This window comes from Corapipo altera, unplaced genomic scaffold, assembly GCF_003945725.1.
Source record: "Corapipo altera isolate COAL_440 unplaced genomic scaffold, ASM394572v1 81, whole genome shotgun sequence".
Taxonomy (NCBI): Eukaryota; Metazoa; Chordata; class Aves; order Passeriformes; family Pipridae; genus Corapipo; species Corapipo altera.
The window spans coordinates 161,567-186,128 of record NW_020884987.1 but is presented as its reverse complement, the minus strand read 5'-3'; the positions used below and the strand labels follow the sequence as shown (position 1 = coordinate 186,128).

Here is a 24,562-nt window from a genome sequence, read left to right as displayed (position 1 = left end):
ATAAATAAATAAATGATTCACAAGGCAGTTTTTCATTACATATTTGGCATGCTAGTGAGAGTAATCAGGGAATATAGATATAAACAACAGTTTTCTATTCATTCCCTCTCTTCTTTCCCAATAAACAAGACACTGGAAGAGTGCTTACTATAACTAAACAGATCTAACAATTTTCACAATGCAAACACTAAAATTCGAGGTTTTATTTTTAGGCAGAAAGGCAAAGGGGGGAAAAAAAAGACAAATAAGAGAAGCTCATACAGTCTCTCTTGCACAAAGGCTGACTGTCCCATGCGACAAGTGCAGGCAAAAAGGGCCCATTTAGATTTCTCTGTCCCCAACAATCACAGCTGAAATGTATCTTTAGGAGCCTGATCTGAAGTTCAGAAGGCTTTCAATACACTGCTCACTCTGCAGAACTCATGTTTCTGAGTTCTTTCTCATGTCTCCCAATTTATGCAAGAGACCAATTTAATCTGAGGCTACAGAACACCAGGGTGAGGGCTGCAGGCATCCTGAATACTGCCTTGGAACACCACCTCTTTATAGTCAAGAATCAGCTTTATCTTAAAAAAAAGGGCAAAAAATCCCACTAAAACCCCAAATAAAACCAAAATAACTTGTGCAATCCCATCAACTCCCATTTACACAAGATTTCCAATAAACTAAAAGGCCAAAGCTTGCAGTTTGTGGCACAATATCAGACCATCTAGCTATATTTGCTAAAGTTCTCAGAAATGTTTTAATTAGGAAACTTCAGCACCAGCTATTATGCTTTACACATGCCAGAGCATCATTTGTAGCTCTGCACTCAGACTCTGAGAGCACAGCTCACGTGTCCAGCACTGCTCATGACAGAGGATGTGAATACCTGAGTCCTCCCACCCCACACTCCTTTGTTTGACCACGAGCCTTGTATCAGAAATGCAATCATATCCTTACAAAAAAACCCATACAGATTAAATTCCGCTTCCTCTTGAGGGAAAATAATTAAAGGGGGTTGTAACCAAGTCATTTAATCAAACAAAAATATCGTGGTGCTTTATTTTCAGACTAAGTCTTGCTACGTCTTCAGCAGGAACAAATCCAAACTTAGCTACTCGTGTATCCTTCAGCACACAAACTGCTTGTCAGGTTGTAAAAGGGATTTCCCCTTCCCAGCTCGCTGTATCACAGTCTAATTTAAACCACTAACCCAAATCACACAGCAAATCTTAACCACAGAGCACTGCTAATTTCAAAATCCATCTGACCAGGTCAGCGATACTGACTCCAGCAGGCAACAATCTGAATGAAAATGAAACAACACTGAACACGTGCAACAAGTTCAAAAGTGTAACTTCTTAAGCACTAAACTTTCCTAAGAACCTGACACAGTAAAATGGCTGGATTTCTGTTCTCTCCCAAAGCCCTGATGACAACCTCACCCTGAACAGACATATCATCTAAAGCACTGACAGTCACATCTGTGCATTCTGAGATCTAACCCAGCTGGGCACCAAAATAAAAGTGAAGCAGCAGATAAAATAAACAGCCTGTGAAAGCGAGATAAAGAATATTCAAGATGAAAAGGCACGTTGAGGAATCGTGATTTAGTAATAAAAGTTGACACGTGTGGTAAGTACTGGTTAGAAAGATCTTAAGCAGGCAGGTCTAGGATAAAGATTGGCTTCCACTGTTCCACAATTATTATGGTCTCACATGCCCTTAAGTGACAACAAAAGCATTCAGATGGCAAAAGGATATGAAGTGTTTACAGACTTTCTCCTGTGTAAACAGCACAATACAATCTCCTGTAAGATTTCTGATCCAACAACAAATACAAATTAACTCTATTTACATCAGGTCACCAAGGTAAGGGATTAGCTGTTAGTGTTAGCACATTTATGTGATCAAATATAAATATACAGTAAACCAAAAAAGGGGTGTTACTGAACCTGATCTAATTGTTCCCTCCTCTCCAAGTGTCTTGCATCTCACCTCAAAGGTATCTCTCAAAAAGTTCAGAAACCACAATCATTGAATCAAACTCTTTGTAACTCATAAAATGACTTTTAAATCTTCATTCCATACTTGCATATATTACTGATACTTTGGACATCAGATTTATCTAGCCTAATACTTGGTCAGACATGAACCAAGAGATGATTTGAGGTACAGCTGATCCTTTGCATTTAAACTTCCAGAGGAAAAATTTGCCAGTGCCAAGGACTAATTAATTCCTAAGGGTTGAATTCATGTAAGAATTTTGGTGAGACACATGCTCTCAGGGACACAAATCCACTGCAGCCCTCCCAAGAATTTAACAGGCTGTTATGAGCTCATTTTATAAACCACTTAAATGCCTACATTGGCCAATTCCAACATGTTTGGTACAGGGGCTCTGTGTGTGTGTCCATGTCCACCATCAGCACAACGTGTTGAATAATCTAAGTGCAATAATCGATTTTCCCAAATATTACAGATTAAAATATAAGGTTTAATAAGCGGAGGTATTTCCTCCAAAATTATCAAATGCAGAGAAATAAAATTAAAAAGACAATTTTCAGCAGCCCGAAGAGGTCCAAGTTGAAAAAAGTGTGTTGGCATCCACAGAGGTGTGTGAAACTAAATGCTTCCCAATGCAAAAAGTGGCTTGTTCACCACAGCACTCTGGGCAGAGAAAAGCTCAGCAGCCCTTGCCATACAGGCTTACACACCTGGGATAAGGTGCACAGGCCCTTTTTCACACTTGTCACAGGAATTTGGACTCTGCCACCTGAACTCAACACCCCAGGGAAGCCCTTCATTTTTTTCACCACCGTGAAAAATCAGTATTTCAGAGAACCAGTCGGTGAAGTCATGCAAAGACATAATAGTGACAGTTAATTACTTGCTAATCATGCCTCGGTTTCAGGATGAATGCCACCAGAAATACTCCATTTATTCTTTCAAGTGACATTAGACATTCATGGTTACAATTACAAAAAATTAAGGCAAACAATTCCAGAAGACAGTCTCTAACTGGCAAAGACTTGAAAACAAGCTCATTTTTGTATCTGCAGCTCAAATGGATCATACCACAAACACCGGGCTGTTCAGAGCTGAGGTGCAAACGAGAAAGAGTACAGAATTTGAGAGAAGCCATATGGCAAAAGTTAAATATTTTGGTGTCTAAATATCCATTGTACCTTAGTTCAAACTTATCACGTTCTTCCCATTTTTGAGACATCAGATCCAGAGAACTGTTCATACCTGCACAATCTTCCCACCCATTTTTATGGACAATGGTCAGTGAATTAATTTTTCTCGACAACAGAAAAAGCTGACCTTTCAAAGCTGCCTTTCCCCACAGAGCTCTCAGTAGTTTCCAAACAGACAAAGAGAGTGCATATTTCGTTTATACATGTGCTCAGGCAATCAGAAAACATTCCAAAATATTTCAGAATGAATAAGACAAGAATCAGCATCATTTAATTTCCAGGTGCCCTTATGTTTAAAGAGTTCTAAAACTTGAATATGCTCAATATAAAAAGTCAAACATTTACATCCCAGTTGACAATGACCTTATGCTAAAATATTAAGGAGTAATGGAATGTCTGATGTTTCAATGAGCTTGGGTTAGGACTGGATATGCTACCAAACTAGATTTTTACTGGGCCATAACTAATGATGACTGTGCTTTATGCCTCCCTAACACTGCCTGTCATCAATATCTATCAGTAGAAAGCTGCAATATAAACATTTATAAAGCAGACAGAATACACTAGCTGAACCACTAATGCATGTAATTGCCAACACAGAGCCATATGCTGAAAACTCATCTCTCTTTACATTTAACTTTTACAGCCTAGGCAAATCAGACAACTGCATAGTCCACAGCCTTCCAAAATTGCTTACTGAATAGAACTCTGCAATCAGCTGCCAGTTCAATTGTTTTTACAACATTCTAAATAAAACAAAGGAGGTCTGTTGCCCTGACTTGTGAAAGGGCTCCAATGAATGCCAATTATAAGAGTAATTAGGGGATCAAATCTGACATCATGGGTTTCTCTATAAGATATTAGCTCAATGACTCTTTTATAAGCTAATTAGTCATGGGCATTAAAAAAGAAACAGATGATCCAAAAACAATGATTCTGCAAAAATGTTTGTTGTCAAATCCCATTAGCAATTTAAAACCTACAAACTATTTTTACAAAAATCACAAATAAGGGCAATAACTCTCACTTTCCAATAGGAATTATACCTGTGACTGTCAACTCCTTCAACTGTATTAACGGTAAAAAATTATGAACAAGAACATATGAAGTATTCCAAGCACAATCAGCTTCTGCAAAGTTCTTACACAATCAGTATTTACCAAAATCCCCTCTGGCAGAAGCTACGTTGTTAAACAAATACAAGATGAATCTGCAGGGATTGCACAACAGGAAGACACAGGGGATTCCTCCATTAGACACTGAAGTCGACTCTTCCTAAAAGAGCAGAAAACATTGCAGGAGTGGACACTTCAACTGAAAATTCCCATCACAAAAAGGCAAGGCTGGCCACCAACACAGCCTGGGAGGAAAGGACTTGCACTGTTTCTGACAACTGACTCAGAAGTCTTCTAAACATTAGATTACGACCCTAGACTCTTAAAAATCTGAATGCTTGGTTATGTTGCTCTTCCACACTGTAGATTAAGTACTACATGCAAGGTTTGAGCAAAGTAAATAATCACTTCAAAGTTGTAAAATGGCAAAATGCTGTCTGCGTGATCCTAATTGGGATTCCTTACATGCAGAAATGATGACAGTATATGATTGTTCAGGCCTACTTTTCCTGTAGGCTGTTGCCTTGTTCAGGACACAAAACAGATGCAGCTCACCTAATGAGCACCTCGTTTGATTGTCCTTTGTAAAGCCTGACTGTCAAGGTGCATTATTAACCACAAACTCCTCAAAGCAGAGCCTCAGGACAGAGGACTCTTATAAGAGAAAGGTCCATGGCAGCTCTCACCAGGGTAACCCATGGTCCACAAACTTCAATGTATTTCAGATCTCAGTTTCAACAATAACCCTGTTCTTGTTTTACATTTAGTCAATGTGGCTATTCAACATCATAACAGAACTGGGGCCCCAATCTGAAATTAGAATCATCAAACATTTTGCCATCTACTCTAGTGAGAGGTACCTTTGACTCAGCTACACTCAAACTGACTTGCTGCAGGTGCAGTAAAACCTGGCAGAAACTACAGAAATTACCTGCCAAGGAAATACATGCCTGAGCCCTCAGGTGTTACTTCCTAAAGAGCTATAAAATGTGGAGTACTTTATGATCAAAGCAAGCTGCTCTTGATTTCAGAGTCAGCACTTCCTCAAATCACAGCCAGGAGCTAAAGCCAGGTATTCCTAACATCAGCAAAGAGCTTACTAGAGCCTCTTGACCACTATCCAATAGGAAAAATGGGGCAGGGGTGCGAATCACATCTCCAGAATGGTTGAGTTCCATTTCAGTCTCTGGAGAGGGCAGTAAGTTTTCAAGGACAAAGTTCTGTCTTCCCATCATATGCAAGATAAATGCTTTCTGTTCATGTCTGGGACCATGCTGACTTACACACTGACACAGCCCTGGAAAAAATGCCACCCAGAGAGAACCCACATCAAATCCTCAAGCTGCTCCTCACACAGAGGGAGTCCAAAGAAAGCATCAGGCAATGCAGATAAAAGTTTTACATCAAGACACAGCTTTTCTCAGCCTAACATAACCTTTTCCCTTATCAACATTACAATCTACTGACTAATACGAAAATGAACCTAAAGGCCTCTCTTAACGTGTTTCTCCATATAACGTGACTAAGTTACTCCAGAGATCTTACAACATGTCAAATATCTTATGACACAAGTGCTAAAAAACCTAATAAAACTCTAGCAGTAACATCTGTCAAGAAGCTATAAAAAGATTCTGACCACGCCTATGTACTAAGAACAACTGATGTGGAGACAGCCAGAAAATGCACCAAGAAATACAGAAATATAAGTGGAATAAGCAGAGAGGCAGTAATAAGGGGGTACAACATGGAAACTGGAGATTTCCACGGGTTACCCTTCAACATCCAGTTCGGAACTGATGCCATGAAACCCACAATCTTTACTGACCACCCCTCAAACACCCTCCCACTCTTGAATTGACTTAAGAGTGTATTAAAGCATGATAATGCTGGAGGTATACACCCAGGATTTCTGGAGTGGAGCTGTTTCTCCTGGGGTTAAATATGCTTAAACCAGAAGCTGATGTGTTCAGATCTGTCTGCATTCTTTGGTGTCTACGGTCCACAAGCAAGTTCAAAACCTCAAGCATGAGATTGTACATTTTTTCTTAATTTAGAAGACTCTTAATATAAGATTCACAAAAGTTGTCCTTAGATGTATTTTTATTTTTTCCCACTTCTTTACTCCTATCAAGCCCTTGCCATCCATGTTATGCTGCTGCATTGAGTGTCAGAGTTCAACAAACAGAACTAAAAATAAGCACATGACACCAAGTACCACATGCTCTGTTGAAAACTCTTGCAGCAACTTAAAGATATTAATTTCAACAGAATTCTCTTGTATAGTGTAACTTTATGTTCTCCAACAAACCTCAGGTCTATGAATAACCAATTCAAGAAACACTAAAAAAAGAGACAATGAAACAAAACAAAATTATGTTGCCTTTGCTACTTGCAAACCAAAATCTTCTTGGGAACCACCTCATGCACAGCCATCCACCTTTACAAAACTGCAAACCACTCAGATTTATCTTAACAAAAGCAGCTCCCTAAATGAATCACAACCACTTCAAGAACTGTGTTAGCCTATATGTTATTGTGGACTGGACACAATGATGTACTTACTAGCCAGCATGGAAAAACACTTCTGTTACACGTGGATTATATAGAATAGGACTACAAATTCTGGATTTACAAAAAAACAAGTCTCTTTTTTGCTTTCTACTGAAACCTACAAATATGACAAGCTACTTTGTGTCTGTACCAAAATTAACATGTCTAATATTCAGTCAGAGAGGTTCTCAATGTTCTTCAGAATCATGTGACTGGTTCAAATTAATTGAGTAAAACAGACTACTTATCATAACTAACAAGTGATTTTTTAAAGTAGCCAAGATTAAGGTGATCAAGTATTAAATCAATATCAAGTAGAAATATTGAAATGTAAGTAAGAATAGACATTTTGCATCACTTTTTTTGACAGTAATACACAATTCAGCTGGTCACAGACTCTAGGAATCTAGAACCCTTTCACTAAATTCTGCGCCTATACAGGATATAATATGCAGACAGTCTTAACAATATTTCCTGTTTTCAAGCAATAAATTCATACTCAAGCTTTGTCAACAATTTGACCAATGGACTAAGCAGATGCAGGTACATGACACATAAAGGAAAAACCTTTACTTCTCTGTCACACATTTCCCAGTTTGCCTCCTCAAAATGTCTACTTTGTTCACTGGTGGAGTTTAAGCTAGGGGCTGTTTTTAAATCCTTGTTTCACCACAAGGAAATCTTCCATCATGTTCTTTACATTTTCAGTCCAGAGCTCTGCACAGTCCCATGTATTCTCCTTTCACAGGTATCACCACACTCAATGTAAAATTTAAGACTGGAAAAGCAGCAGACACCACGTCTACTGCCAGTTGTGCCACTAGTAGTATGATACTACTATTTTTAAATCCAGGACATCAGGATTAACATATTGCATTCGCTCTATAAAAAAACAAACAAATCAACTCACAAAAAACCCCAAACAAACAAACAAAGCAAACCCCCCCAGAACTATGATTATTGCTATGGCAGAAGTTACACCATAATTTTTTTTTGTCATTGAATGGTTGTTTTCTCTTTGAACTTGAAAAATGAAAAAAAAAATAATATTTTAAGCATACTGGCCCTGATATTTACCAAAAATCTGCAAAAAGACTTGTTGAAACTTGTGATAGCTTCACGCTCACATCTTAGAGTCCTACTTGCTATTTAGATCAGCAGTGTGTTTCAGCTAAAAAAAAAAAAAGGATACACAGTGTTTTCTTCAGGACATTTGTGTTTCTCATCACAGAAGACAGGAGAACAATAATAGGAAAAGCCTCCTTTGTAAAACATATTAAGTGTTAAAAAAACACAGGCTAAAACTGGCCTGTTACATGACATCATTGTGATGCAGCAGACAAAAGGAAAACAGTTTTGAATGGGATTCATCTTTTGGCCCATAGGAGAATACCAGGTCATATTTAAACCCAGGAAGTTTTGGTAGGGTTTTGTCATCTATAATCTGCATCAGATCATAAAAATACAGTTTGAAAATCTGAGGATGTGGAGAGTCACAAAGTGGTCACAGAAACAGTACTTCTGAAACGTGGTAGAGATGGAAATTGCATCCCTGGTTAAAACTGCAGAGTCAGACCTGTAGTGACAACACAGTAGCAGTTCTATCAAAAATGTCCTAAAAGAGAGAGAGATGGAAGAAATTCAGTGTCTGAGTCAGATCTATTCCCTGTTTTCTCCTGAATAATCACAGATAGGGATAAGGCACAATGACCAAATGTGGAGGTATTCCTGTTGTTGTGGGTTGATCCTGTCTGTATGCCAAGTACCCACTAAAGACACTCTCTCACTCTCCTCTGCAACTGGACAGAGGAGAGAGAAAAAAAAACAGCTAAGGATTCATGAGTAGAGACAAGAACTGGGAGAAGTCAGTGACCGATCACCTTCACAGGCAAAACAGACTCAAAGTGGGGATATCACTTATATTTATTATTAACAGGATATGAGTCAAAGAGTGAGAAATAAAACAGTCTTAAAAACACCTTCCCCCCCACCCTTTCTTCCATGTTCTCCCTCCTCTCCCCCAGCTGTGCAGGGGGATGGGGAACAGGGGTTACAGTCAGTTGTTGTTTCTGCTGCTGCTCAGGGAGAGGAGTCAGAGTCCTTCCTCTGCTCCCCTGTCCCACAGGAGACAGTCCTTGATGGACCTCTCTGGTGTGAGTCCATCCCTTGGGCAGCAGCTCTTCCCAACCTGCTGTCCCGTGGGTCACTCCTCCATGGGGTCAGTCCCTCACAGATGAGCTGTACCGGCGTGGGTCCCCCACAGGGGCCACGAGTCCTGCCTCGGAAAAACCTGCTCCAGCCTGGGCTTCCCTCTCCATGGGCTGCAGGTCCCTGCCAGGACCCTGCTCCATCCTGGGCCTCCCATGGGGTCACAGCCTCCTTCCTGCATCCACCTGCTCCAGTATGGGAGCCTCCATGGGCTGCAGGGGGATCTCTGCACCCCGATGATCCCCCATGGGCTGCAGGGCCTCAGCTCTGGCACCTGAAGCACCTCCTGCCCCTCCTTCTGCACTGCCCTTGGGGTCTGCAGTGCTGTTCCCATGTTCTCACTCTGCTCTTCCTTGGCTGGAATTCTTTCTACACAATATCTTTCTGTTCCTAAATACATTATCCCAGAGGTGTTACTATTACTCCTCATTGGCTCAGCCTTGGCCAGCAGCAAGAATTCCGTCCTGGAGCCGACTGGTATTGGCTCCAGGGGACAGGGGAATCTTCTGGCAGCTTCTAACAGAAGCCACCCCACCATCAAAACCCAGCCACAGAAACCCATACACCTCCATATTTACAAGTCTTGCTTTCATCCACTAACTTCTATAAATAAACCGGGAGATGAAGACACACACACCCGTTTGGTTTCAACGGAAGAAGGAAAACACTAGAGTGACACTGAGATGCAGAAACTAGTGAATGAGATTGTAAGAAGCAGTGATCCAGCCCTGCATCTGCCAGGTTAAAAATGTCGTGGAGAAATAGTAATGTAAAGGGAATAATGGAGAATGCAAACAGGAAAAATAAGTCAGCAGCTGAAACAGGTAATTGAAGAAAACACATGAAAGCAAAATCTAGTGTTTTAAAAGTTTATCCCATTAAAATGAATCATAAGAAAGAAAAAAATCCCTCCAAGCATAAACAAAAAAATTAATAAGCAAGAAGCAAAAGTACAGAAGTACTCTATAGAAAAGGTACCAATTAAACCTCACAGTTGATGAAGCAACCCAGTGAAAGACAGATCCTAAAATTCTTTCATGTAATAACAACTTTCAAAGTCTCTAGATGGACATTACTACGGAGCTGCTTGCAAGGGGAGAACAGGCAGCAGAGACAACACACAAGATTTTCAACTCCACTAGTTTTTGTTTTCATTTATAAAGAGCACCAAAGCATACCAAGCCATAAAATCCCACAAAAATAAATACAAGCAAAAAACCTACACATAGAGGAAAAATGCTCATTTAGAACACTGCTGAACAAAGAATACTGAAATGATGTCTGAACACAACCAAACTATCCAGTTTTAAAGCCATACAGGCTTTGGAAGGAATTTGCTAGAAAAAAAATTAACTGCAAATTCTGGGAGCATGTGGAATGCATAGACACCATCAACAGACTGAGCAAACTGAGAATAGAAAATAGAAAAACAGGCAAGCTGTTTGATTTATACTCCACTCCCAAAGATCTGGAACACTGAAGAGACTTTGGCAAAAATAAAAAAGGAAATTTATACATACTGTACATATATTGGATGTGTCGTGCCAAATCTGATAAAGCACGACTGAGTAAAAGACTGTGTCTGCTGAAAAAAGCAGACTGAAGAGAGCTAAAATGAATGTTTCAAGAAAACAGAATGTGATAAAATATGACAAAAATAGAAAAGGAATAATAAATAATAGATGACTGAACCACACAAGTATGATAAAGAACAACATTAAAATTCACAGTGTTGTGCACCTGTAAGGCCACTCCCAAATAAAGTGCTAGAAAGGTTTTATCCATTATGACAGGGCTTAATGGATAAAATTTTATGATCAAGAAAAAAAAAAAATCTTTTCATCAGGGATTTTATTCCAGGTAACTGTCACTAAAAATCAGCAAACTTCAGGTGATGAGCAAGAATCCACTGTTTTCTGCCACATCATTCTCCAGTCAGCTACATGTCTCCTACAGGGACAGTAATGCCAATCTCTGTTTTCTAACCATTCATCAGATTTTGTGAAATGTGTGAAAATTTTATTGGAGCATGCCAACAAGTTCCAGAATCGTTGCCAGGGAGAGATGCAAAAGGAAAAATGAGACTACTCTGCTGCAGCCCAATTCCATTAGAGACTAGTTCAAAAAATAGCAGTTTAAATGGTCTGCCTTATTTTTAAAGATCAAACAGTCCCTTGAGCACCCGAATTCTTCTCCATTGCAGCAACAGCAACACCATCAACTGTAAAAAGATCCTCCAAAAGGCAGTTAAGTTCTGGTATGTTCTGTTCTACATTACGATAAAACTTATAATAGTGGAGATTCAAAGTCAAAACTCTGTCTTTAGCAATGGTATATTTTAATTGGGGGTGAGTGGGAGACAACAGTCCCTGGATAAGCCAGAACCCCCACATTGTTTGCTTTGTCAGTCTAGAAATTCATAGTCTACATAATGATATTTACCCTAAATTGATCCATTAAACAGTGACAATAGGAATATTAGTTCCTCTTCTACAGAGCTCAGTATGACCTAATTCAAACTTAATTGCATGAAACATTAGTCTTAAATAAAAAAACCTTTCCTAAACCCTTATAAACACATGAAATTTAGGACCAAAAATTCTGCAAGTTTGCTTCAGACACTTCTGAGTAGTTCTGATGAAGAGCAACAGGCATAAGGACACAGAGGAAGGAATTAACACTACAGCTATAGTTGGAGTGCTTCAGGAATATGTAGGGTTTGCCATGAAATTCAGTCATTCTACTTGTTAATATGTTGTACAACATCATGAAGGTAAGATTTAGAAAATCTTGGTTATTTCCCATGTAAAGAGCACAGAATACACAATATTTATTTCTGTAAGCGATGAAAGAATGTTAGTAATAACACTATGGAAAGAAACCCGTCAACCTCACATCTTTATTTGACCGGGATCAATAAAGTCTGCATTTTAAAAAGAACACAAAACTGAAATACAAAGAAAACAAGTTAAAAACACTATCAATTTCTGCTTCTTTTCTGTTATTAATTAATAGATAAAAGTAAGTGTTCTGTCGCATTCAGTAGTCAATGCATTCTTCATTTTTATAGACAGGTAAGAGCCAAGAAAAAAAAAAAGATTTTCTGTTTTTTGCTGATAGAGCTCAGTAGGAAAACAAAACAAAACAAAACGTATTCCCTAATACACTCATATAGGAACCTGAATTTATGACAAAGCTAAATAAACTGGATGTGGTAACAACATTATTTCTGGTTTCTATACTAGAGCACTGTTTATCCTCACTCATTAAAGTGGCTGTGTCTTGAAGACCATAAAAGTATATCAATGAAGGCCAGAAAGAGACTGTGTTTATATGGACAGATCTGTTCTGCTCAGGTCAGTGATGAACCAGGCTGCAAGTCATGGAAAAACCATTGTACATTGAACCAATGCTCACAGCTTAGCTTCCATCTGGAAAAGCAACTGTATTGCATCTTACTCTGCAGCTCCACAGTCAGACTAAATGTGTATAAATGAACCTATTCCTCACGCTTCCTAGTTCTTTGTCATATTTGATCTGGTTCCTAAAGCCATACTGAAAATACCTGAGTCAGTACCCAGAGAAAGGTGCATTAGGCAGCATAAGGGTGGCAATACACAAGGAAAGGCTCCAACCAGATTTCAGTGGCGTTGTTTCTGTCTCAGATGAGTTGCAGAACTACAGTGTGAACGTCCCAACCAAGCATACCCTGAGAAATCAAAGCACAGGCCCAAGCAGAATTCCTACAACCGTAACAAACCAGAACTAGTGGCTGCGGAACTGCAGTCATTCCCATAAAAACACAGTGTTTCACGGATCAGCTGCTGCACTAGCCAGTGCTTTGCCATGTATGCCTACAAGCTTTCCTAACATCCACACACCAGGGCAGCTCCAATGAATAACTGACACATTTCCAGATAAGTGACAAGACAGGACAGAGCAGAGAGTGCTCTCTCTGTCCTTCACCCCTCCACAATATCAGAAGTTCAGAGGACAGTTAATAAATTGCCTTCTCCAGACGTGTTACAAACATGTCTTTGCGCTGCAACATCTCTTTAAAGATCTTACCTTGTAAAATGTTCCTAGGTACACACTGAAATGCAAGTTTCAGAAATCTGTCAAGATTCCAAACGTGTTTGCCAGTTAAGAAGAAATACGCTGGATTCTGCCTTCCACAAACAGTGCTTGGGACTTATATTTGTATCACGTCTTCTAAAAAGCAGCTGAACATAATACACAATTGAATACTGCTGTCTGGAGGGGAAAGAAGCATTTAGACCATAAACAAACAGGATCAAATTACCCAGAAGTACACATGCCTTACAGCAAGCACAAGAAACACCACAGTAAATAATGTACATAAATATTCTTCTACAGCATCTGGCAAAATTCACCATAATGAATTCAAAATATTCAAAGCAATTATTTCCACCCAACCACTTATTTCTTTCAGAACTGAGATCTTCAGCATTTTATTATGTTCTTTACTGTCAAGGCATATTTCTTCAGCAGTTTGACTTTTTTTTTTTTCCCCTGCCATTTGGCTGAGCAACTAAGAACTTTATTCAGTAAAGTAACTTCCAGATGACCTAGCAAATGGAATTGATTTGGATTAAATAGCACCAGATTATTTCAGTGTTTAAGTAGTCATGGGTATGCCTGTAACATAACACATCTCAAATAGATTCCACTAATCTTATTAAGTATGCTTTTACTTATCTTTCACTAAACATCTATTTTATGGTTCATTTCTTCATACCTCTTAATCACTGCTCAGTTACAATGTCAAAAAACTTGAAATCCAAAACTGAAAATAATTCTCTGGGTAAGAAGTACATAAGGGACTGTTGTGGAATTGTTAGGGTTTACAAGAATAAGCATATTTACTGTTTTGCATCTTTTACATGACAGATTTGTTACAGTTAAAAGCTTTCCCTTCAGGTTTTTTTAAGAAGCACATCCCAAAAAGTTGTCTGAATAAGACATAACAGAACTGCTCTCTGTGGGTTTTTTGAAGGTGCGAGGACAAGAGAAGGAAAGGAACAAGGAAGAAAGGAAGGAATAGGTGTGCATGCAGGAGAGGAAAACTATACATGGATTTTAGAACTGAAAGCATTTAAATTCAGCACTTCTATTCCTCAGCTTTTGCTTGCTCAACTTCTGTTTGTTTTTCTGACTCATTACTCAAAAATTTCCTAGATCCTAATCAAGCCTAACAATGCTTCAGAGGAAACGCAGCTCCAAAATGGAAAGGGGGAGAAAATCTCGTTTAGGAATTCTTCAAAAGCCACAAAATAATAAAAACTCAGGATATCCTCCAAAAATGGTAAGAAAAAGGCTACCTAATAAAGTACAATATGCTCTAATTCATCATAATATGACCTGGCTGCGAATTTTGGATGTCAAAAGCTTAGATGATGATGTTCATTCTGACATTGAACTTCTGTTTGACATATCCCAGATGCCTCCAGGAGTCCAGTCTGGAAAGAACTTAACATTCAAGCAAGAAGTATCACAGATGAGGAAACTCTTAAAAACACCAGAAAATCAGTGACCAGCAAAGATACATGGAGTGTAGGAAACACACAGTCTTCCCAAAAAGTCTCTGTTGTCAGAGAGCCTCCATAGGAAGAAGCTTTCTACTCCATTTTAAATGATCCTCTTGGCCAGCAAAAGGCTACACATGGAATCAAAGAACCACAGAACGTTCTGAGTTGGAAGGGACCCACAAGGATCATCGAGTCCAACTCCTGGCCCTGCACAGGACCATCTCCAGTAGTCACATCATGTGCCTGAGAGCATCATCCAAATGCTTCTTGAGCTCTGGCAGCCTTTGTGCTGTGCCCACTGCCCTGGGGAGCCTGGTCAGTGCCCGACCACCCTCTGGGGGAAGAACCTTTTCCTGAGATCCAACCTAAAGCTCTCCTGACACAACTTCAGGCCATTCCCTGGGTCCTGTCCCTGGTCCCCCCAGAGCAGAGCTCAGTGCCTGCCCCTCCTCTTCCCCTCCTGAGGAAGTTGTAACTGCAATGAGGTCTCCCCTCAGTCTCCTCCAGCAGAACACACCAAGTGACCTCAGCAACTCCTCATATGGCTTCTCCTCAAGGCCCTTCACCATCTCTGTTGTCCTCCTTTGGACATGTTCCACTTCATTAAAAGCCTCTTTCAACATTAGTCACTTTCCCCACACAATACCATCTCTCATCTGTATTATCTCCCCGTCATCTTCTTCATCTGAATGTGAATAAAATATGCAAACAAATGAGGTTACATCTATTTTTGTCAGGTTTTAGCAACTGCATTTCTTTCTTTGGAGACATAAAAGGAAAGACTACATCTTTGCTTTATTTATGAAATCTGGGAATTTAAAAGTAAACAAAAGAGAGTAATATGGAAGTGAAATTCAGATAAAGGAAGACATTTTGTAAATGCATTCTGGTTCAACAACATAACATTTGCTCTTAGGATATCCTTTATCCTATTAGATTCAAGCTTGGGACAAACAAATCTTTAAGTAAGCCTCTGCAAATTGTTCACTAAAGCATGTCAGTCTTTTCTGAATCTGAGCCTGGGATTTAGAACCCATGGTGCAAATTCCACATTTTGAAGACAGGTAAGACTGAGGGCTCTCAGTTATACTGGAAGCAAGTCAAACTACGTGTGTTAGTGTGTACACACTATGCTTGTCATCTAGTATTGAGAGCTCACATAGAATAGTCTTATTTCTTAATTCTCTATTTTAAATGCATAGCTACATGAATCATAGTACCATGACATGATATTATTGCTAAGAAGTCACACCCCCTCCTTTTTCTTCCCCTCAGAAAACATAACAGCAGAGGAGAAAATCCCGACAGCGTGACAGTTTTACATTGACTGCTGTGGCTAATGACCAACATTTCAACTTTTGGGCAAGACTGCAAAGCAAACACACTCAGTGCTGGGTATTAAAGTAGTTCCTTGCCTCCTGTGCCACAGACATCCTTCCTTGCAGCAGCGATGTCACTTGTGCAGTGAAATCGTTTTCACGTTGCCAATTGGTACAAAAGCAAAGCAAACACCAACGTGTTTCTAAGAGAAATAATCAACAGCTGGCAGAGCGCTGTCACCTGCACTTCAGCTTCCTGACAGATCACTATAATACCTGGGAAGGCTCTGCTTGCTCTGTGAGTTCTCCAGGCTGGCAGATTTGCCACGTCTGTAGCCATCGGCTGTCCCATGCCATCGCAGTCAAACCAGGATAAAAGAGCCACTCTGAGCACAGCCAGCGTAGAGCTGTGGGTATTACCAAGGCAAGCACATCGTTCTGCATGGCTGAAATGCCAGCTAATGATTTGGATTCAGGAATTACTCTTCATGTTGGAGAAAATTACTAATGCAAAAATCAGTCCGGCGGTTTAATAGCTACATAAGATCCTCAGTCATAAAACATGGGGATTGAAACAGAGAGCTCTGGGAGAGGTGTTTAATTTTGAAAGAGAAAACAATAAATATCTCGTATGCTCTTCCAGGTTATCGCATTTGCTGTTAATGACAGAGTGGTTGTGACAAACATGAGATGGCAAGTCAGGATGGCCAGGTTAGAACACAGCTTGTACCTTCTGCTGTCTTTCAGTGCAGAACCAACAGTCTCTGAGAGAACTGAAGCTGGGAACTATGAAGTTCCCAAGTGCCCTCTACCAGACTGGCTGGCCTCTTAAGAAGTATGACTTCAAACCTGTTGGGACTAATGCAAAAATAGAGCTCCCAACACAGCATGGGAGGGAAGGTTAGAGAATCATTTTTACAAGTTGGAATGCTTCTACTAGGTGAGTTCTTTTGGTCTTGCAAAAAAACCCCAACAAACTAATATGCTTTTTAAAAGAATAAAAAGCAGACTCAGCTTTGGAGAGCTGCACTGAAGTATAAGGACAGCAAGGAATTTAATGAGAATTTTAACAACTAACACACTAAAAGTTATAAGTGGCTGTGTAAGAAAATGTTATTTTACACACGACTTTCCCAGCCACATTGGCCCAGCCCTTTTGTGTGTTGCCTTTTGGTTACCAGTACCAACACACTGCACAAAAACATGTGCGAAGACAAAAACAACCTGGTACTGAGAAAAAACAACTACAAACTAACATACATGAAGATGTATAAAGCACTGCATTGGTAGTTACACATGAGCCATTCCATCCAACCAGGTGAAATCTGGGAATTATCTCTTTCAAGAGTATTAGCATTATACACACTAAAGTTGCAGTTCAGCAGTGTTGGCATGCTGCATTTCACACCATAAAACACAGCAAAAGCAAACAATTAAGTGCAATTACTATATAGCACAGAATATTAGAGAATTAGTAACATCTCCAGCTGCACAGTTTTTTCAAGAAGAATTTCTTCCATTTGCACATGATACACTGAATATTAATGCAACATATAACTTACAGAATTAGTAATGCAGTTTTTAGACTGCTTGAATAGAGAAAAAGATTGTCTTAATCTCAGATGTTAAAGACCTTTGTGTTTACAAATCCACAGTAGGCTCAGCTTTAAAGCTCACACATGTGAGAGAGATTAAGGGGCACAATGGTGGGGGTCAGTGTCTCAAACTTTCTGCTGTCTACACACACAGTCCCCTGCTGCTATTTTCTGCCCCGAGTAATAACTCAGCATTATATTAATACCATATCCACTTCACCTCTCGTTGTTATTTTTTACCCTGTTTGAACCCTGTAGTTACCTTAACTACAGTCACTCTAAACCAGGTATGACTTGTGCACACCATACCCTGCAATGTGAAACCACCATTCAGCCTTAATCCCAACTGTCCAAAGCTTTGGAAAGGATGGTTCTGCCACCTTAGCAGTTGGAAAGCAGATAAAAGAGACCTGCTATCAGCTAGGATTTTCAGCTCCAGCACTGAACCTCCTTTGACTTCAGCCCATGAACCAGCAGCTGGAACCATCAGCGACGGCCTCTTTGTTGCATCTGAACATAAACACAGATTAAAATGAAACCTTTTGACTACTATTTTTCTCATTTAAGACTGAAGCATGTACCAGCAGAAGCTCAGACACAGTGATGTCATCAGTCACCATTTTAGGGCAAGTCTCACAAGACACTTTTTCTTGAAAGTCCAAGTCCTGAAATTTTGAGCTCAGGTAAAAAAGTCTATACCTGTAAAAAGAAAAAGCTTTGAAGAAGGAAAACATTACTAAATATTCCAGGAAGACAAAGCCTATATTATTTTAAATCTCATTATTTTATGATTTTTTTCTTAGGGAGCCTGACTCATGATCTCTGAATGCATACAGCTGCCAACACAGCATGTAGGAAGAAAGCATCAAGAGACAGCACATATCTGCACAGCAAGGCATTTGGAAAGATGGTCTGGAAAAATGTTTAAAAAATAGGTTTGAGGACACAAAAAACTCTTTTAAACAACTCCTAATGTAACTGGCATGCAAAAATGATTGCTGTTCCAAACAACATTTTGAGATGTGACTGCAGGAAAAATCATCTTTTTTAGTGGGAACACAGTCCTTTATCTAGGCTCATTACCCCACTTCAGTTACAGGTTCCAGAAGATTTCACTACAGATTAAGAAAAAAAGTGCTGCTGTTTCAAGAGATACCTTCTTTAAAAGATGTACACATTCATGAAAAAAGAAAATAAAAGCTCTCAATCTGATAAAAGAGAAAATACATTCCTTAATATCAGGAGTGCCTGTATGCATAGGAAAAGCAATAATTACACTGAGCAGCAGATACAAACTGCCAGCACTAACACAACAGCTTCATGCCAAAGACTGAGGTGAGAATGGACAACCACTTCTCTTCCTGACATCTCTCCCCATGGCAGCTGCAGTCTCATCCCAGGCTTTCCTCTAATGCAAAGTTTGATTTTGCATAGGCTGCTGAGAACTCTGAAAAAAAATACTTGTAAGTGCTACACAGATTTAGAGCTTCCCAGAGCACTCGGAAAGTTTAAGCACAATGTTTTAAGTTCCTAATGGCCCAACCTGCCTGGAAGAAACTGAAGATCTAGGATCTGCATTTAAAAGGACAAAAATAGAAGCAGAATAGAATATTAAATGTCACAGCAGGTACCAGCCAGGATCCTGTTTTGCACATCGTGGTATTTTTGCATTTTGCCTTTGTCCAAGATTGCTCCCGTTAAAACTACAGGGATGGAGAGAGCAGAGAAAGAATAAAAAAATCACATTGAAGATCTTGAACAGTTCCAGAGAATTTAGCAGTCCTCAAAAAGCTATTTCATTCTATCTAAAAAATAATAAGTAGGAATTTGCATGCAGTTTTACAGTTTTCATGTTATTTCAGGAATATGAGAAGACTGAAGCACCTTGGAGACTAGTCTCCTTTACCCATATCTATTCCCAAGTACTGGAGTACCCACATACCCATCTCCATTAAAGCAATAAATCAAATTAGAAATAGCCATCAGACACTTTTAATGCCAAAAGATTTGCCTAAGAAGTCACATACTTTTCAAAAAGTAAAAAGTGCTCTTTACTTGCACTGCTCAGGTATCTCTACAGCACAGGAATTACCAGAAAGTTTAAAGAATTTCCACAGATTATGGTTCTAATTTATGGTTACAGAACCAAAAAGCAAAAAAAACCCCAAATTAATTCTAACAACTTATTCCATAGAGCTAAAAACCAGTAAGATGAGCCAGCTGCAGTCTCTGCTCCAACCAGTGCCTTATTAAGAGAATTGTTTACCAAGTTACTCTTGTACACACTCATGCAAGGCAATGGTGTTGATCAGGTATTGCTGACAGAATGCATGGAAAAACATTTGGTTGCACAGATGTTTCTGAATCTTTATAACTGCTTGTGAGATAGAAAATGGAGAAAACCTTGCTCAGTTCTCAGAATAAAACCAGAATATGCAAGCTCCAAGTGAGACATAAAATAAAAGCAGTACTAACCAAGTGACTTTATACTAATAAACTGAATAGGTTGGATTCTGGAATTAAAATAACAAACAGAATTTCTCAATGGCTTTCTTTAAAACAGAAAAGAATTTTACAGAAGTTAGAGAAATCCAGCATCTTAACCCAGGGGCTTTCCAGTACTTTCTGCCAAATTATCAAGCAGCCTGTGTGAAACCATAGGTATTACAAAGCCCAAGTTCTGCTTCTTGCTCCAGTGAAAACTACTCAGATGGCTGTCAGGAACCCAGCTGTTGTCTGTTGTACAGAAATGTTCGTGTCCTTCGGCTACAAAATTCTACATTTCTTTCTTTCTTTGCCTAATACTTAGTTACATGTCAGAAAAGTAACTCATTTCAACCTGAGGAAATGATCATATTTTAATCCAGAGCACCCTCTTGGATGATTAGAACATCTAGTTTGGATGATTAGAACATCTGCTTACACAGGCAGAGGGAGAGAGGAATGGAAGTCTAAATTCTTTCCTGGGATTTCACGATGACCTTCCAGCTGATAAATTCTCCATTGAAATCCTGGATAAAATCTGTGTGGTAACACCCCTTCCTTCTCTTCAAGTTCAATTTAGTGTAACAAACACGTTTTAAAACCATACGTCAAGAGGAGGCATTCCTGAGGACTGTCTGCTCCTTGGATGGGGTGGAGCTGCAGCCTGTGTTAAAAACCCCACCTTTTTAAGTGCATTAAAACGCTCAAGAAAAAGCCTTTTTTTTAAGACTTAAGAGCTACTGCTGACCATTCCCAGAGTTCCTTCAGTGCCCTTGGGCAAATAGAATGGCCCAGATAAGGTCTGCACTTGCACATCTAAGAAAAGGTGGGCAGTAACTCAGTAGCAATGCACTCTGCCATTCCCGCCAGGTCACAGTTCTGTGCCTTGAGGAGAGACCACAAAATGACAAATAATTAATAAATGTATTACCTTCTTCCTCCAGCCCCTGACCACCATAAGCCATGAGTGTAAACCCAGATTGCAGTAACACATTCAATGGTAAGGGTTGGCCATCCCACAAAAGCAAATCCACAGAACAGCTCGACGTGGCATCCAAGTCATGGGGCACGTTCAGGGAAGGACCAGCAAAACAAACTGCATAAAGAAAGCCAAGGTTCTGATCTCAGGGATTTAGGACACGCTAGGAAGAAAATTACTTCCACTGGAACAAAGATATTAGCAGATATATCTGTATGAAAAGTTACATATTGAAGGTAAGAGAAGCAAAGAGAACGTTGTTAGGTATCTATGCAGAGGCACTGTGTGTTTTAACAGGGGCAGTATTGTTTGCTCTTTTCTGGGATAGAGCCTGATTCTCTAAAGGAGCTTATCCCTTCAAAAATCAGATTAGAGTAAGGCAAAAAAGGTGATGGGGAAAATGTTTATTTGTGCCCAATTAGCATATTCTTATGCAACAACTCCGTTAAGTCATTAATTCACGATTTTTTGTCTTAAGAGCTGAAACACAACCTTGTCTTCTGCCAGGCATTCCACTGTTGATAATAACTGAAAATTCTAAGGGAGCTGCAATTTCTGTGAAGTGAACCTGGTGGACTTTTCAGCTCTCAGTGCTCTACTCACTCTCTTGAAAAAACTGACAGAATCAGAATCCTACCACAGGTCATATTAGTATGACCACAATTCAAATATAAACTAGTTCTGTTCTCTTCTAAGCTATGTTACTCCCCCAGTTCAAGCTGAAGTTGTTGTTTAATTATTTCAGCCAGTAGTTTAATTAATTTCTTATGACATGTTCAAGCAATACACTCTTGAGAGATTATCTCAAAAGAAGAACTAATTCTATAATCATAATACAAACTCCAGTTTATTGTGTTTGACCTCCCAAGTTCTTCATATAAGTTCCTTGATTATGACTTTAAGAGCATCCAGTAATGTTTACAAACATTGCATGAACACACCCTGACAGACTCATTGCTATTGAACCCCAAATGTAACCTTGTCTACAGGCAAGAGACTAACAAATTACTTTAACAAGCTCGTAAAGGAAATTCTCAAACGTCACATCAGGTGAGTGTTTTGCAGAACAGTAGGTGCACAGTCTTTGAACTCTAAAAAAACTCCCAAAGAGATGACAAAGTTGTCTCCAAAGACTAAGGAGGTTGTACCAACCACTAGTTTGCATAAAAATACTACTCTCACTGTCCACTCCTGTTAACTGCATCTTCCTCCTTTCTGGCTTGTATTTTCCCACAAGATTTAAAATGCTTTACACAGAACATGGTAGTGTAGTTTACTGTTGGAATGACTTTAATTTCTGTACTCATCACTCCCAAGACACACCCAAAGTGAGCTGGATCACATTATCCCAACCTCTAAGGCAACTGGATTCCCACTTGTTTCTGCTTATTTCTTCTCCCTGCTTTTCCTGCCACTGTAGCTCTGCTAAAAGCACCAACCGAACTGCTCCCTCGCATCTTTCAACACTGTATCATAATTCCTAGGCTTTTAATCCTTAAATCACTCTGTTTATTCAAGCTATTCACGTAAATATATGCCTTTAATGAGACCTATAATCACTAACGTATCTGTGCACTTAAAAATAAAATGCATCCCAAGCAGCATATGGCTAATAATAATGGAATTATTTGCTCACTGTTTTGTTGTTCCATTCTCTCAGTTCATGTGGATAACCTCCAAATATTTGAAGTTGTACCTGACATACTACTACATGACAAAGCAATCAAGTAAACCTACAATTACAAGGCAAAATTTACTGTTTGTTTTGAAAATGCCATAAAAACAGAAGCTTGGCCTTCAAAAAAAAAATTCTCCCCTGAGGTGAATTATTATTTTTTTCTTATTTTGATTAACATCATAATTGGCTCTGAAGTTCTGCTTATCACTACAAAAACTGAAAAGTATAACTCAAGTTTTGCCTTGGTCTAACATGCAGGGGAAGAAAATCACAGAAAAGGAGAGTATTCACACATTACATAAATACAGATGCTTATTTATATTTTTACGGAATAGGCCGCATATATTGCTAAAACATTTTACATGAATCTAAACACTTTTAAAGCACCTTCATAATCATCTTCATGCACACCTCACTTTCCAGTTTATTAGTTTTTTTAACTAATCTTTTTAGTTATGATAACTTTCTATTACCATAAAGATGACTTTTTAAAAACTTGCAACTGCGATGGAACTGAAAAGTTAAAAAGTTGCATGATATTTAAATTAGAAATCTAATTAGTATCTTAAGTTCAAAAAAGACCCCAGACATTTAGTTCTTCGGAAAGGCGCCAATTCCTTTGTAGGAAGAATACAATTAACCTTTACGGGCCTTTGATTGACTCTCGGTGCCCTTCAATGAAAGACAAGGACGGCGAAATTAAATGAGCAACACACTTTTCCATGTTCCTCCGGTTGTCATACAACTTCCAGACCCCCTCAAATTGAGGATTTCTCCCTGAATCTCCCTCCCCCGAGTCCAAGCCAGCGGCTGCAGTCAGTCCTTGCTCAGATTTCAGCTCTCTCTGTTCACATGATGATCCGGCAAAACTCCTCCAGCACTCCACCCTCCCGACACACGCGGAGTTAAAATTAACTCGGTGGTTTGGGTTTGCCTACGAGCCCAAGATCCTCCCTTGTACAAGAAGCGAGCGCTCCCCGGCTCCGGCGGCGAGCTCGGCTACCGCCCAACCCCGCGGGGCTGCCACGGCGGAGCCTCTGCGGGAAAACAAAACCCCCGCTCGGATAATGGCTTTACTGTACTTACTACGAGGGGGAGGAAAAACAACCCAGAACGAAAAGCATCTCGATATTCGCAGCTCTTCGCGATTCACACAGCCCGTGTGTCCCAGACCCCCGCACGAAGTTGAGGACGCGGCGGTGCCCGCCCCGCACCCTCGGTCCGGGAGCGCGGGGTGGCCCCGACACCGGCCAGCCCCGCAGGTGAGCCGGGAGCTGCGGGACCCCCGGGCACAGACCGCCTCACTCGCGCCCACCTCCGCCGACAAGTTCCCCGCCGGCGGCAGCGGCGGAGCCCGGGGCAGCGATCAACAGGCGCTCAGACCCCCCTCCCTTTCTCCCTCCCTCCCTCCCCTCCAGCCGCTCTTCGGCACCCGCGGGCAGCGGGCGGCGTGTCCCTCCCCGGGCCGCTCCCGTCTCCGCGTACCTGCCGCGGGATGGATGGATGGATGGATGGATGCAGGGATGGATGGAGCCCGTCCCGCCGCCGTGCCGGCTCCCGGCGCCCGCTCCGGCCCCAGCCGCGGAGAAAGTTTCCTGACGTCAGCGAGGAGGGCGGGGGGGACCCGCCTGCCTGCCGGGCTCGCCGGGCCGGGCCGGGCCGCCGCCGCTGCTCCCGGGCTCCCCCTGCCTCCCGCCGCCGCTCCCGGGCTCCCCCGGCGTCCGAGCCCAGTCTGGTGAAGCGAAGAAAAGGGAGGAGGGGGGAAAAAAAAAAGGAAAAAAACCAACAAACAAAAAACCAACCAAACACACGACGAGTAGGCAGTACTCGAGAAAGTGAGGAATGCGATTTGGTAGCTCTGCGTTCCTCGAGGAAACATCTTTCGGGGAAAAGATGACGGACG

The 24,562-nt window shown here is 40.4% G+C and overlaps 1 protein-coding gene across 6 annotated transcripts in view; it reads right to left on the bottom strand.

Moving 5' to 3' along the window:
• The window catches only part of GULP1 (GULP PTB domain containing engulfment adaptor 1), a 153,926-nt gene extending 129,693 nt beyond the window's left edge, over positions 1 to 24,233 (bottom strand). For 2 of the 6 annotated variants that reach the window (XM_027666161.1, XM_027666160.1), the window contains exon 1: positions 24,145 to 24,232. The gene's annotated coding sequence lies outside the window, so the exon portion shown is untranslated. Of the gene's footprint in view, positions 1 to 24,144 lie in introns of all 6 variants that reach the window. The other 4 variants (XM_027666159.1, XM_027666162.1, XM_027666164.1 and 1 more) reach the window with 4 other exon arrangements.
• Positions 24,234 to 24,562: the final 329 nt, after the last annotated feature.